Source organism: Emys orbicularis, chromosome 3 (assembly GCF_028017835.1).
Source record: "Emys orbicularis isolate rEmyOrb1 chromosome 3, rEmyOrb1.hap1, whole genome shotgun sequence".
NCBI classification, from domain to species: Eukaryota; Metazoa; Chordata; order Testudines; family Emydidae; genus Emys; species Emys orbicularis.
In genome coordinates, this window is record NC_088685.1 from 199,564,259 (window position 1) to 199,575,331 (window position 11,073).

The window sequence follows — 11,073 nt, forward strand, 5'->3', positions numbered from 1 at the left end:
TCTGCTGAGCATACAGTTTCATCTCTCGGCATTTCTGAGATGGCAACTGTTAGTCCACATCACCTTAAACATACACAAAAATCATGTTCTCTTCCTAGATGCATTGGGTCATCCTTTTTTGCAAACTCTTTGATGCTCACAGTCGTAAAGGTCAAGAGCTCTCACTGGTCAAGTTGTGCAATTTAGAGGGGGGGGCGGTTTCCATGCTGATTCTTCAGCTCAAGAATAATGGCACGTTCAGGCTCACAGTGAACGCAAGACATACCAGACAAACAGCAGTCAGCTGGAGATCACTGAGGAACTTATTCACCAGACTGTCAAATTGATCACTGTATCTGTATTTTATACTTGAATAGATAGTAGGGCAACACATGAACTGGTTTTTTTAAGCTATATAGTGTACATTCGTTAGCTGACAAACTGTGTGACTCCAAGCATATCCACATTCAAATCAAAGCTGTTCGTTTTTGCTGTCTCAGGTGGCTTCTCTATGAGAAAGGATCTTTGTATCCTTCAAATACCTGTTTGAAAATCAGTCATTTTAATTTTAAACCAGTTTAGACCTTACTTGCACAATGACAAGACACTATCTTCTGTTTTGTTTTGTTTTAGTTCACCTGTTTTCATTTAATAAAAAACGTTCTTTCGTAACTCATGATGGGCTAGAGAATTCCCAAACCATTCAGAATACTTTAAAGTTCTTTTGGGACATAGCCAGATACTTAATATTGTATTACATTTTATAGTTGTCACTTAATCAAGCTATTTAATATTATAGTACATTTTAAAACTGTCACTTAATCACATTTTCTTGACCCTTTTATGTGAATTAAAGATCACTGTAGATAAAAAATGGCATGCTTTAGTTTAAATAGATTCAGTATGTCCAGTTTGACAGTTACTTCTGAGACATTAAAAGAATTTTCTGTGATTAATGTGACCCACACACGTTAAATGGTGTAATGTTCCATTTCTTCAGCCATTAGAGGAAACAGCATCAGACAGAAGGAGCCAAAACTTATCCAACTGTATGTAAAGCTGAAAAAGTCTAAAGATAATGTAGAGCGAGGCATGCTGAGCTAAGAAACTGACTTAAACTGACTCAATATTTTCCTTTTCCCTGCATTTTGAGAGGAAAAAAATGTTCTCCAATAACACAGTAAGTGCACATTCTACAACAAAAGAAAATCTTGCTCAGAATGGAAATAAACACACTTCATTCAGAGACAGGTGAGCAGAATTATTGTGTGCTTAATATAAATAATTAATAAACATTTATTCTAGTTTTAGAAAAGCTGCCTAAATGGATATTTACTCACAAGAACAAAAAAAGGACCTAAGAAAAGGCTATCACTGGAACCATTTTTTATGACTGTGATAGTTTTGTGCAGTTAATCCAGAACTGCTTCACTGAAAGATTTTATGCTCTTAATTGTTCAATGTCATTGTAAAAATACATTACATGCCTTCACAGAAATGTTTAAAAGTACCATTTTTTTTTTTTAGCCTTGGTGCTCAGTTCCTACTTGTTTGTTTAATTGATCTGACTATAATTGTTCCTACTTTGTATCTTAATCTCAAATCAGATGTACAGAGTTTGTTAACAGCTGTGAATATACGTGTTGCCTACTCCTATTGTGTGTTTTTCTTGATAGTTTAGTTAGAAGAGGTGAATAATACTCTAATCCATCCAGTAGGACATTTTACAATGACACTGACCTTTTGTTTGGCAGCAAATTCATTTGATAACAGAACAGAATATAATATAACCAAATTGGTGTCAGTAATTCAGGTAGTCAATTAAAAATACTCTGTATACAGCACATACGCAAACAGTGAACAATAGGGCAAACTAATCAAGGTATATAACAAGAACCTACATAGAAATCTGGATGTTGGAGGAGGAGAATGGCTCAAAATGTTATTATTTACAAGTACTGCTAATGAAACATATATGGCACATAAATGCATCTCTTCAAAGCACCCAATGTGGCCACGTTGAGAAAAGGAAGCCAGACAGCAAAGACTAGTCACCTATATGGAGGCCTCTCTGTCATTTTCTCCAGTGAGATATTTCGTTACCTCGAATGATGTCATTTTGCACATAGGATGCAATTCATGTCTTCCCACTAAAAGTATGAGTAATGGAGCTTTTGCAGAGGACCATGTGGGGGTTGGGCAAATGGGATCTAGCGCCTTAACCTGGAAAAGAAATTCTCTCTACCAGTCAACTCCAGCTGTCCTTTCCAGCTGTTTTGGAACTGGTACAAAGAACCTCTACACGGCAGGTGTAGAGACCTTGTGAACTGGGACAAATGTTACCTTTTCTCTGTTGTTAAAACATAATAGCTAAGTTGAGGGCCATAGAGGATTGCTGATATTTACACACACACACGGCCACATCCTCAGTCGGTTTAAATTGGCAGTATAGCCTCTTGGAGATCAATACACCAATTCACACTAGTTGAGAATCTGGCCATATGAACTGATTCATAACCTTTAATACTGTTAATCTATTAGTGGGTATCATGAGGTTTAGTTAGTTAATGTCGGTAGAGTGCTTTCACCATATGAAAGGCTGTAACATGGCAAGTATTATTTTTACTAGGTAAAAGTATGTTCTCATTACTATTAGCTTTGATCTCCCTCCCTCCGCCCCTCCTGTTGTTTGCCACTATAACTTGTTATGTGAAATTACACTGTAAGCTCCTTGGGGCATAGACAAAGTCATTTTTGTGTGTTTGTAAAGTGATTGGCACAAATGGGCCCTCAATGCTGGTTAAGGCCTTTGGGCATGACTGTAGTATAAACAATTACCACCCTCTGTACATTTCTTTCCAGTTTGAATCCAAATTGCAGAAACGCTGCTGGCTGTATTTTGTAAGCAAATGTTTTGCAACTCGGAAATATGTGAGCTTGAACAACATATTTCACCTCCTCTCCATGAACAAATATGGGTGTTCCTCGTGATGCTATTTGCTCTTCAGTTTCAAATACAAACATAGACAAAAACTGAAGGGAATGCCCTTTCCTTTACACTCCTGTATTAGGTACTCAGTATTCACCCTAACTCCTATGCGAAAGGATCACAACGGCTGTAAACTCAGAAACCCACTGCAACTCCTCGATGGAAGAACACTCCTAGATTGTGTACCAAGACGTGTTTGTAAATTGTCTGTATGACCTTTAAGTTGGTCTTGTATTGCCTTCCTTATCAATTCTCATGCCAGCACTGTATTTGCTATTGAAATACAAAATTAAATTTCTCTGCCACATACAGTACAACGCTGGTCTTACCTTTTGGGGAAATATCCTTGATGACTTTATTGGTCTAAAAAGTTTTTACATAGCTTTGTTTTAATTTCTCTTTAGCTTTTCTCTCAAGTCTCCCATATATGACACTATTAGAATTCTTTCCCTAGCTTTCTACTTGCCACCTCCTTCCCTATTTTTTTGTTCTTTGGCTAATCTTTCCTTATATATTAATGAAGTCCTTTGTAGTTTCTCTTCAAATCTTCAACTGGATTCCTGTGTGACTTTTTTTAAAATATACTTGCTAGAGTCTTTTATCATGAAAATTATTAATACTTCCATCGCTTCTGGCATTGTACCATCAGCTCTAAAATGGTCTATTATTATTTCTGATCTTAAGCTGCTTTCTCTTGACCCAGAAATATTGGCAAATTACAGACCTATAGCTAAGCTTTTATGGGGAAGGTCTTGAAGCAAGTGGTAGCCTTTCAAGTGCTTAACCACCTAGTAATAATCTTTATGACAAATGGCCTCCTGGTTTGCAGTTATGCCTAGTTGACTATGCACAGTGCTAAGAGAGTGCCCCTTAAAGTGGCCAATGACTTTTTATAAAACCCTACCTCAAGTGTCATGTCTGCCCTTACCTATCTTGTTATGAGCACAGCTTTAGATTGTGCAGATCCTCCTAATCACATGCCAGGTTATAAAACTCAGGGTTGGTTTGTTCGATCCAAATACATCAACTTGTCACTATCGATAATCATTCATCTGCACCAAGCATCGTGCATCATGTTTTCAGTATCAATGTTAAGATCACTGCTCTGGAACATTATTACGACTAATTATTAAGATGAATTTGACTGTTAATGGTAGCAACACTTTTTTCAGTTTATGCAAATGATTAACTCATGCATATACATTTGTCTGTGCAATCTGGAGAGCTGTGAAGGGAGCTTTGAAGAAAGATGGATCAAAGTGAAGCCAAGTAGAGGGTAAAAAACAAGGTCTCCTAGATGAAACAAGTTTAGCTCAACTTTCTCTCCCACTGCCTAGATCCCAAGTTTTAGTACCCTACGAGCTGGGGCTCTTGGGGTAAATTATAGCACCTAGTAAGGGATGGGGGAAGTCAAGTCCTGGCTTGTGTAGACAAGGAAAATCTGATTAGGAAATTTGTTGAAGGGATACAATGTAAGCCAAACACACAAAATAGTTCAACAGATAGCCAGATAAATGATTAGTAAGGAGAATAAACTGCTTTACTGCTGAAACTTCTGCTTTGTAATTGGTGGTCCTCTATCACATATTGGACTCTGAATTGCACCACAACATACTGCAAGCCTATCTAAGAGCCAAGTACTAAGGTATTTATTCAGGCAACTCCATGTGAGTTGCCTGAGTAAGAACTGAGGGCCCAGCTGTTTCCCCTTAATCTGTGTGGAGAGCAGGTCTTCACCCATCTCACAGAAGGAGGACTCAGCTGCCTCCATGGCACCGTGCTCTCCTTCTAAGGACTCAGAATCCAGGTAGGCGAGGGCAGCGGGACTGGGCATCTATCAGCCCCAACCAGCCCTGAGGGGATTCCCATGAAAAGATACTGCAACCTGAGTTTATATCACCTTTCCCATAATACCCTCTCCCCAGGGCAGAATCCCTTTTAAAGGAGGTCTTGTGCAGAAGCATTTCCAAGGAAGCCTTGGTTTTGTGTCTCCATTGGAGCTGCACTGCCAGAGAACACGGAAGGCATGCTGGGATTCCGGCAGCAGCAAAGAGACACAGAACCTCTGTGCAGATGGATTTAGAGGGTTTGGGGGCCAGGTCAGACTTGACACTAACCCAACGGGGCATGAGAGGACTTCCCTGCATGAGAAATTCTGCAAGGGGAACCTCACAGACTTTGCCTCCCTCCAATCTCCTCTTGTGTGAACTTTACCACATGGCTTAGGTTTAAGTGAGGAGCTATGAGATGTTGTCCCCAATGCAGACATGACCGTCTCTTGCTGGAATGACTGTAAATGCTATGATGGGAATTGAGGAATATGGCAAAAGGCAAAAATAGGTATATACATATAATTCTAACTATTAACACAGGTATAAAAGACAGAATTGGGTACACTGAATTAAATGATTTTTTAAATCTAGAACGGAAATAAGATGGCAAAGATAATAAAAATGGTTATCTTGTTTATAAAGTACTGTATATTGAGAAGAAAAAAAACAATGAGAATTATAGCAACAATATAAGAAAAAAGCTAGGAAAATCCTGATAAATGAGCAAACTTACATTTTCAAACATGATAAAAATGGTACATATAAATCTAAAATTGAACAGAGTTCAATGCACAATTTAATTAAGGTGGGGGGAGGGAAATCCAACCAAATTGTTAAACTTCCACTACAGAACTTGTAAGTGGTTTATCTGGACAAAGCTATGAAATGAATAAAAACAGCAGCTAAAGGATTGAACTTTTGCTGTCAGTAAGAAATCCAGATCATGGATAAGGATATTATGAATGCTGTGTAAAGAGCTCTGCAAAATATCCTCCACTGAACAGGAACTAATGATAGATGAATGCACACATGTAATTGAACATGCAAAAAGGAAAAGCTACATCCCAAGAAAAGAAACAGAAATGCTATCTAGAGGATGGAATCATGGTAATATTTGTAGGGCTAAGAAACACGCAAGGAAAAAAGGCAAAGTATGAAAAATGCAAATTGTAACATAAAATACATGTTTGGGTCCATGCATATTCTACATTAGATTATCAAGGGAGCATCTGTCATGAACAGAGTCATGTAGAATGTTGGCAGGGAAATTCAAGCATGTAAAGTTTGTCTGGTTTGGGGTTTCATTACAAACAGAGGACCCCACGCTGTTCCCATTGAAATCAATGGCTAACTTCCCATTGACTTCAATGAAAGCAGGATCAGGCCCTTGCAAATTAGCCTGTGTGTGGAAAGGTTCACAAAGGTGCACAGATCTTTCAAGCACTCCTGGGGCCCAGGTTCAACCAAACATAAAGGCTGGTTCGTCGTTTCCTATCAACACCATGTGAAATGTGATCATCTCGGCCGTGTTTTGCTTTGAGATGTTGGGTTCAGTTAAATCAAAACTCAAGCAGGGAGAATCCACACAAACTGAAATCAAAACCCCTTGCAAACTGAAATGGCTGAAACTGTATATTGAGAAGAAAAAAAACAAGGAGAATTATAGCAACCAGAAGACTAACCCAGAGTACTGGTTAAGACTAAGAAGAAAGTAGAGCATATTAGTAGCATGAGAATTAGAACAGCAACATCAAGGTCTTGGAGGCAACCATTTTTTGAATCAAGCCAAGTACACAGTAGGAATAGGTTATAAGGCTAAATCATTTCTTACCACGACTTAAAGAGGACTTCGTTCTTGCTTAACTTCTTTTCCATGAATACACCACAACTTTGTTTCCGTTTGCCTGATTCCTTATTTCAAAAGCAGCATTTGCTTTAACAGTCCATTTTTTTCCATGCAAAATACTGAATCTAATTGCAGAAATATGTCATTCCCTCCTCTGTGCCACATGGCATGAGTTAATGATGATGAATGAAAGTAATAAAACCCAAATCTTTTTCAAACTAAAGCTCCTGTTAAATTGCTGGAAATTATATGCATGCGTCTACGAGGACACTGCAGAAGGACAAAGATCTCACTTCCTGTGTTTGGCCACACTACTCAACAGGCAACTGGCTGGACCTACAGAAATATTTCTGATGAGATCTATGGGAGTCATCTAAGTAAAGCAGTTTCGCTTAGGGGTGGAGATTTCATTATAATGCTTCTCTCCTCCGCTGTGGGACACTAAACATGTTTCACCAGAGCCCAGGACCTGCCTCAAATGTCTGTGGAAGTTATTTTTGGATTTTCAAAAATTGAGGATTAGAGTAGTAATACACCATCTAACATGATTTATGTTCTCACAGTAGGTCTCTCAACTTCCCTAATACAGGATTTCATTCTGTTGCATTACATATAGAGCAGAAGCAATTCAGTTAATTTAGAGCCAGACTGTGCCTCTCTTATTCTGAGTAACTCCTTACTCCTGGAGTAGTCCCATTGACATGAAAGGTAACTATTTGCAGACCAAGACACTACTTAGCATGAGGAGGGGTGGCAGAATCTGCCCCTTTGGATACATCTATTTTCAGAAACAATTTCTTGTTTTCCGAACCACAGAAGCATGTTCGTATTCTTCTCTTCCCTTTTCACACACTTTCTCCTTTATCCACCCCCGTTTCCTCTACTTTGCCCTACTGTTGCCTCTTCGCTGCCCCTTTGCCAATCACATGATCCGTTAGCACTTTCTTCCTCTATCTCATCCCCCAACTCTCTCTGGGACCTTTATGTCACCCTTTCCTTCACCATCACTCTGATGCCTCTCTTTCTCCCACTGCCTTCCCACTTTGTTCCTAACTCCTTCCCTCTGCTCTGTTGCAGCCTATTTTGGAGATATAGCACAGCAGACTTCAAAGTGAGATTTAATAGTAGGCTCTTTTGAAAAATCTCCCCTTTAGATGAGTGTTTTCTCCCTGTAGATGAGTTTGCCTGAGTTGTATTTCACACTGGTATAAATCAAGGAGTAACGCCATTGAAGTCAATGAAATAAGGTTTCATTTGCAGGTAATAGCTTCAGCAGCAAAGCAAAAACTTACTAGTCTAGTAAGTTACATTTCAAAATCTTTCTGTCTCCATGCAGAGAAGACTGGAGAGGAGCAACCCGGAACAGGCTAAGTAGAGAGTGGCATACATATGCCAATGCAAGAAGGCTTCCTTTGCACGAAGTCAGAAACTGCACGATTACAATCATCATGAAGCTGCTCTTAGATTTATGAAGTAAACTATGGTCATCCGAGGCAACCATGCCTGTTCTTCTGCACTGTGTGTAGGTGACTTTGCAAGGTGGAAAAAACAATCCTTCTCTTCCCTTCTTTTGTTCTGTTTTTAAGATACCTTATTCAATATCAGAATGCTTTTTTGGTTAATAATCAAACCACACTGGTGGAAATCAAAGAAGTCAGTGGAATAACACCAGTGTCAGAACATTTTAAGTGAACTAATACCAGGCCCAGGATTCTGCCAACATCACGTATGACGTTCACTTTTGTATGTACTTAAAACACTGTGAGAATTCAATAATACTGATTATTTTAAAAAAAGAAAATATGTAAAAATAAAAAAAACCCACCTACGTGAAAAATAAACTTAAGGGCAGGGTAGGTTTGATGCTGTAGCTCTTAGTAATATAACAAAATGCACATGCTGGTTTTCTGGCATCTACACACAGTCATCTGTTGGAGTGGGATTAAGTCCATTTATAAGGCTGCATGCCTATTTTAAAAAGGCCTATCATAAGTTCTAACCCAATATAGTTTTCAAGGCATAGCCCATACAATGCAGCAATGGGCATTTCTTCTGAAAACAGACCCTCCTGCTTACAAACGGCACTGTGTTTTGTAGCGACATCCTGCCTTATGGCCTTACAGCCACATTCGAAAGGAAGGGTGGCACTAGAGAGAGCATGGATAAATCCCTACCACCACCCCGTATGGGACCACTGAGAAATGAAGGCAATGAGCTCCTAAAGGAACCATGATTCGGTGCTGCCAAGAGCCAAAAGAGCATCTACAACACAATGTGATCAATGGTATCAAAGGTGCTGATAGATCTGACAAAGGCAGCGGAGGAAGCTGGCCATTTTTGTACCAGAGTTCAGCCTAAAGCCACGCTAACAGAGGCCAAGCACATCCAAACTTTTCAGATGCACCAGAGCTGTTTCACCACACACTTCTTGGCTGCCTTAGCCAGAGAAGGATGGCTGAAGACTGGGCAGTATTTAGAAACTGCCAGCATCGAGCAGTAGCTTTTTGACAAGAGTGACAGCTCACTTGAGAAGAAGCGGTGTCCTGCCTTCTTGCAAGGAGACTACATTGGGGAGTACAAACCATTCAGAGGTTGGCATCTCTCCCTCTCTCCACTCCATGCCTGGCATCTCTCTCTCCCCTCACATCTTCTTGTTTGGTGTTTCTCCCTCTCTCTTCCTGCCTTTCGCTGGGTATTTTTCACTTGTACTTTCATTCCGTTCCAAAAATTGCCCCCCTACTTTTCCTTGCCTCCTTCAACTTCTGTCTCCCCCTCTTCCTGGGGGGCTTCTTTGCTACCTTCTCCTCCATAGCTCTCGCAGGCACCTCTTGGCTCCCTTTGTATCTCCATCTGCATCCTTCCAGGTGTCTCACCTCCCTCCTTAGTGTCTCCTGACCCCTGGAAACTCTCAATCTACCTCCTCCACAGTTACTTCTGCACCCCTCAACCGGTCTCACTACTCCCTTAAATCCTCATAATTTCCTGTCTGGCTCCCTCTGCAACCCTAGGGCTGCCTCAACTCATTTCAAAGCTCTTCCTGACTTTCCTCCCCTACCTCCCAGCAATATTTTTAAATGGAATATTTTTCTGAGTTCACCTAGAACTGAACTTCAGCAGAGTTCCTGGGCTGTGGTGGGGTTGTTCGATCTGAGCTTCAGTTGGGGGATCTCTCTATTACAGGTCTCCCCCCGTACTCCTAACAAAGACTCCAAAGTCTTACTGTGGTCAGGGTAGCATCAGGCCTGTAATGAGTTTTCTTGCAATGTCTGGGACCTTCATAGTCTTCTGTTTTGAGTTTGAAGAGTAGTGCTCAGGTAGCTAAGTTTCTGATCAAGACTACAGGGAGGTAGCAAGCTGAACCAACCTCCACTGTCCCCCTCGTTGCAAAGTACAGGCCTGTACTACTGCTATGGTATACACATTGCCAGGCAGAGAACAATTTGCACTTGCAATAGCAATACCTGGGACCGTGCACAGAGTAAACAAACAAGTTTATTTGCAAAGCCTGCCAAGAGGCAAATTTCACCACTTTCGCTTCATGTGCAAAATTTTTGCACAGCTGCAAGCTCAAGTTGCCCAGCAAGCATTTGTGGGGGGAAGGGTGCAGAGCAAAAGGCTGGATTCCAACTTCTGCTGTGCCAATGTCATGAAACTTTGGAGACATGAATCACTGTTCAACTCCACGGGTGCTGAGTTGCGGAGCCTCCGTGACCGGCACCCGCAGAGCCAGAATTTGAGATGAATAGAAGCCTCTGAGTGGAACTCCAGTGAATGATGTAACAGTTCTACAGATGGCATACTGGTAATCATTAAACAGTTATGGCCAGCTTCAGTGGGAGAGTGAATGTGTGCACCCAGGGTGATAAAATTCACCCATGAAGTCAAGAAAAATACACATATTCTGATTTTAGACGCATGGGTAATCAAAGATAGGCAAGTCCTTGCCACAATCGATCTGTTATCAGAAACCTAAGGCAGCTGGTTGGTTTCTGAACTTTGACTCACAGACTCCCATATGGTCACAGTTTGCTGCAAAAAAATAAAAAAGGTTCATGAATTCTTTCACCTCAGCAAGTCCAGTCCAGTCTGAATGGTTCCTCCTCCCCACCCCCTGTCCATTTAAAAACCATATTTATATATTCTTGGGGCCCCATTGAAAGATTAAAGAAAAAAAAAAGATGTGAAAGAAAATACAGTGCGGACACTATTTTATTTCCACTGCTGTGTGAACTGCTACAGGCTAGTTAAAGTGAAATGCAACAATCTGACTGGAATTAGAAAGCTGTCTTTTAACTGCAGTTATTATCCCTAGAACCTTTCTAGTAGCAGTCCTAGAATATAAGTTTAAAGAAAAAATCACTTTAATGGAGATCTCAGAGCTACATTTTTATATTGCACCATGCTGAGCTATTGATTAGCTTTACATT